This window comes from Otolemur garnettii, unplaced genomic scaffold, assembly GCF_000181295.1.
Source record: "Otolemur garnettii isolate 467f Iridium unplaced genomic scaffold, OtoGar3 scaffold00204, whole genome shotgun sequence".
Taxonomy (NCBI): Eukaryota; Metazoa; Chordata; class Mammalia; order Primates; family Galagidae; genus Otolemur; species Otolemur garnettii.
Genome location: NW_003852599.1, coordinates 767156 through 772677, shown reverse-complemented (window position 1 = coordinate 772677; position 5522 = coordinate 767156).

Here is a 5522-nt window from a genome sequence, read left to right as displayed (position 1 = left end):
ACAGGCGCCCGCCACAACGCCTGGCCATTTTTTGGTTGCAGCCATCATTGTTTGGCGGGCCTGGGCTGGGGATTCGAACCCGCCACCTTAGGTGTATGTGGCTGGTGCCTTAGCCGCTTGAGCCACAGGCGCCAAGCCTATCTCCTAGGTTTTAACCTCCAAAATCAACTAGAGGTTATTCTTTTCACCAAAGAATTGTCAAGTACAATAAATAGTGGAGACACCTTATCTTGAAAAGTTCTGTAGTGTGTAGTACTGGGAATGAAGCTAAGAGATGCTGCCATTGAGGTGGGATCCCTAAGATGAGTGGGAATGATGGGAGCCTGCAGGGACAGGGGCCAAGGGGTGTACCAAGGCAACAGAGCTGGGTAATGAAATATGTGGTAACTTACTAAAATTCTACTTGGTTTATCTAACATGAAACCAGACTTCAGGCAAATAGAGGCCTGTTTTGAGCCACCAAAATGGAGAGTTGTGGATACTCAATTCTCAGAGCTAAGACCCTTGAATAATGGGGTGCGGAGTACCCTGGAGAAAGCATCCAGCAATACCACCACAACTCTATCATGAATCTAGTTTTCCCCAAAGGGGTCTTAAGTGATGTGCCTTTGTACCTGTGCTTAGGGAAATGGAAACACACAAGCCTTTAGGGATTCCATGGAGACTGGCCCTAAGCCAGCACAAATCCTAAGAGACCTACAAGGTTGTTATGGTCCACTAGTCAGAATAGGGGATTTTGAGGTGCTATGGGTTGAATTAGGTCCTCTCCAAATCATATGTTGAAGTCCTAGCCCCCAATATCTCAGATTAGGGCAATGAGGCAGAAGCCAGAGAACATCAAAGATGCCAGCAAACCCCCAAAAGCTAGGAGAGGCGTGGAACAGAATCTGCTTTACAGCCCTCAGGCGCCAACCCTGCCAATACTCCTCAGGACACATAGCCTCCAGAACTGTGCGACAATACATGTCTGTTGTTACACACACACACACACACACACACCCCAGTTTGTGGTGCTTAGTTATGGCAGTCCTAGCAAACTAATACATGGGGATCGGGTGATTAAAAGGAGTTCGGGTGTGGGTCTGTCTCACATACCCATCCTGTGGTTACTTCCCAGTTCCTGTGGGCACAGCTATAACAGACATGCTTAGCAATGGTAGGCTCTCCGCAGTGGCTGACCCATGGCGTGAAGCCCACTGTGGTAAGAAGAGCAAAGGGAACCCGTGGCATTGCCCTTTCCCTCCAAGTTGTAAACCAAAAGCAACAGTGGGTCCCTGAGGGAAGGGTGGATATTAGTGCCACAATCAGGAGCTGAGAAATTCAGGAGTGCAGACTCCTGTCTTATCCACACTTAACACGCTGGCTTGGCCTATGCAGGACTTGATCGGTAGCTGTTATTTCGGTCATAGTCTCTTTATGTAGCAAATCAACACCTGTTCCTGGTACCTGCAGTCATGCAACTGAATGTAAATATTGACCTGGAATGTGCTTTTTTTCTCTAGCCCAAAGAATTAAAAAAAAAAAAAATCAGAAGCAGATAACTTTCATCTGTCTGGGTCAATAGTACATCTCACTCTCCTACTTCTGGGTTATATCACCTCTGCAGCTCTGAAGTCTAATCTGCAGGCATTTTAGTCATCTCACATCTTCTAGAACATTGCTCTACATGTTTTTGGACCTAAGAAGTAGCCGGTATCTAAAATCCTTGGTAAAATTCATGTTCTAGAGCAGGCGTCCTCAAACTGCAGCCCACAGGCCACCTGCGGCCCACCTAGGGTTTTTTTTATCTGGCCCACTGGGTGTTTTTGCTGCCACTACCGGTCCTGCTTAGCAGCTGACTCATCCTGGGACCCACAGTCCGGCCCGCCAACAGTCTGAGGGACGGTAAACCGGCCCCCTGTTTAAAAAGTTTGAAAACCACTGTATCTAGAGGATAAGAGATAATCTCTGTGGAAATGAGGGGAATTTCTGCCCCCCATGAAGTTTTTAGGGCCTAAAAAAGTAGCCTGGAGTATGGTAGGTTAGGTAGGTTATCCCCCTCTAAAGTGAAAGGCGAGCCGTTGTGTTGTACACCCCTTATCACTAAGAAAAGTCCCAAATATTTGATGTCCCTCTGTCGCTCTTTTTTCTTTTTAGACAGCGTCTCATTCTGCTGCCCAGGCTAGAGTGCCATGGTATCAGCCTGACTCACAGCAACCTCAAACTCCCGCTTCAGCCTCCTAAGTAGTTGGAACTAACAGGTGCCCACCACCATGCCCAGTTAATTTTTCTTTTCTTTTTTTTCTAAATTAATATAAGGGTACATAAGATTAAGTTACATTGTTTGTGTTTATAAGGTAAAGTCCAAGTCATAGTTGAGCCCTTTGCCCAGGAGGCGTGCCATATACACCTACATCGTGTCTGTTAGGTGAGAGATTACTGAACCAACCTCCCCTCTTCCCCCTTCCCCCTTCTTAATGTATTTATTTATCTATTTTTGAGACAGAGTCTCACTATGTCGCCCTCGGTAGAGTGCCATGGCATCACAGCTCACAGCAACCTCAAACTCTTGGGCTTAAATGATTCTCCTGCCTCAGCCTCTCAAGTAGCTGAGACTACAGGCGCCCGCCACAGCACCCGGCTATTTTTTTGTTGTAGTTGTCCTTGTTGTTTAGCAGGCCTGGGCTGGATTCAAACCCGCCAGCTCAGGTGTATGTGGCTGGTGCCCTAGCTGCTGAGCTACAGGCACTGAGCCACCCACTTCTTGATTAATTGTGTTTTCTATCATGTAGGCCTATAGTTGTTCATCTGTGAAATTAGTTTCAAACTAGTACTGAGTGCATGGGATATTTGTTTTTCTACTCTTGTGATACTTAGGAGAATGTTCTCCAAATCTATCCAGGTTATTACAAACATATGAAGTCTGGCTAGGCATGGTTGCTCACTCCTGTAATCCTAGCACTCTGGGAGGCCGAGGCTCAGGAGCTCTAATTAGAACACTCAGGAGTTCTAGACCAGCCTGGGCAACGTGAGACCCCATCTCTACTAAAAATAGAAAAACTAGTTAGGAATTGTGGCAAGTGCCTATAGTCCCAGCTGCTCAGGAGGCTGAGACAAGAGGATCACTTGAGTCCAAGACTTTAAGGTTGCTGTGAGCTATGACACCACCCACACTCTACAGAGTTGATGCTCTCTCTCTCAAAAAAAAATATAAAGTCTTTATCTTTCTTTATGGCTAAACAGTATTCCATGGTATACATATACCACAGTTTGAATGGATTAATTTTTCTATTTTTAGTAGAGACAGAGTCTCACTCTTGCTCAAGCTGGTCTCAAACTCCTGAATTCAAGCAATCCTCCCACCTCCGCCTCCCAGAGTGCTAGGATTATAGGTGTGAGCCACCTCGCCTGACCTGGGTATCTTTTGATTTCAGTATTGACACATACCAGGTTTGGTTATACTGTCCTGACTTGTTTACCAAGTAACTCATAAGGCACCAAGTTTTAATGGCAGAAGAGAATACTGACCTGTTGATACAGGCTGCAGGGTAAGCAGCTTGGGTTTTATGACCTAGCAGATGCAGCAGTGTGTAAAGTCACTTAGTAAAGGAGGATGCTGTACCACTCCGTGACAAGCTTTCAGGAGAGAACCACGGTGCAAGGCCTTAAGATTTTGGAGTCAAGCCGCGCTATCTTTGGCAGTGGCCATTCTCCTTTTGAGAAGCTGATGTTGGCTTCCTCCCAAGCCCTGCCTCATACTCTGGGGGACCAGCTGGACACTTGATAACAGTTGGATTACAACAGCTCTCTCCCATCATAGAGAAGACAGGATTTGTCATCGCTGGAAAAGACACCCATTCTAGATGTGGGTTGTTGCCATTCATGCCAAGCCTAAACTCTTCACCAAGAATACATTTTAAATGAGAAAAAAATTCCAATTTTGCAAAACCAAAGATGCTTCCCCAAATTATTCTCAATTAGATAATCTGTTCACTTTGAGCAGCTTAGTGGGTAAGTGGATAGTTTCCAGAGCCAGAATGCCCAAGTTGGAATTCTAACTCCACCATTAAAGGAGTGTAGGGACCTTGGGCAAATTAACTTCTCTCAGTTTCTTCACTTGAGACTGCGAGGGTTAAATGACTTTATATTACAGTGCTGGGCCTACAGAAAGTGTTATATGTATTCATTAGCATCATCAATTTCATTTATTATCATGATCATGACCCTTGTCATCATCATTATGAAAGAACTTACTAAGGGCCTAACTCATCACGTGGCATTCCATACAACATTGCCTCTCGGCCAGTAAGCCAGTGTGCTAAGGCCCATGGTGTTATCCCAAAGCAAATGGCTGTCACAGCACCATCAAATGTCCTACTAAAGACTCGTGTACGGCACCCTCTGGGAGACAACACCCTGTGAAGTTCAAGTTCTGCCCTATAGGATGAGGTATCTGTTCTGAAACAGCAGCCAATACATGGTGCTGTTCCTCTCCTCGCAGGCTTTATGGGTCTAGGAACCAAGGGGAGAAAGTGGGTAATGGCATATCTCATGAACACCCCCAATAACCCACTCCCAGAATTTCTGCCTCTTTAGCCAAGTGGTGCCTTGCCTATAATCCTAGCATTCTGGAAGCCCGAGGCAGGAATATCATTTGTGCTCAGAGGTTCAAAACAAGTCTGTGCAAGAGTGAGACCCCCATATCTACTGAAAATAGAAAAATTAACCAAGTGGTGTGGCAGGCCCATGTTGTTCCAGCTACTCAGGAAGCTGAGGCAGAAGGCTTGCTTGAATCCAGCAGTCTGAGGTTGCAGTGAACTAGGCTGATGCCATGGCACAGGAAAAAAATTCTGCCTCTTATTCCTGTGACTTTGATCTTTGTTGGTTTTGAAGTCTCGATACTCAGAGGAGAAATATCCCCACCAGCACACAACAATGAGTCCATTGAATGGGAAGTTTTCTGGCCAAATGGGGATCTGCATCCACAACAGCACAAAGGGGGAGGCAACTGCTTCAGGTGGAGGGTTTGATCCCTATTATCAAGGGAAGTGGGATTACTGATGCCCAGGGAGGGCAAGAAGGGGTACGGCTGGGACCTAAAGGAGCTTCTGGGGCTACTTCTAGTACTGCCATATTTAGGATCAAAAGTTCTAAAAGCCCAGACCATTAGGGGCTCAGTTCTCTTAGGAATAAACACTTGGGACACCCCACCAGATGAAAAACTTCACCCCGCTGAGATACCAGCTGCAGGAAAAGAACACGGAATGAATGATGGAGAGAGAAATATGTGAATACAAACAACTAATCCATGCAAAGCTGAGGAACGAGGATTATATCCCCTTCATATTCTCTTCCTTGCTCTCTGGTGTGTAGATAGCAACTCATTTCCCCCTTCCCACATTTTCTCTAGATTAATAAGATGTGTTACTCTTGGTAACTAGATAATTTAGTCTTTAGGTTAGAGACTGTTGAGGTAGAGTTGTAACTGAGCTAAAGGAACATCACCTAGGGATGGATCAGACGTGTGACTGATGAGATTTGGG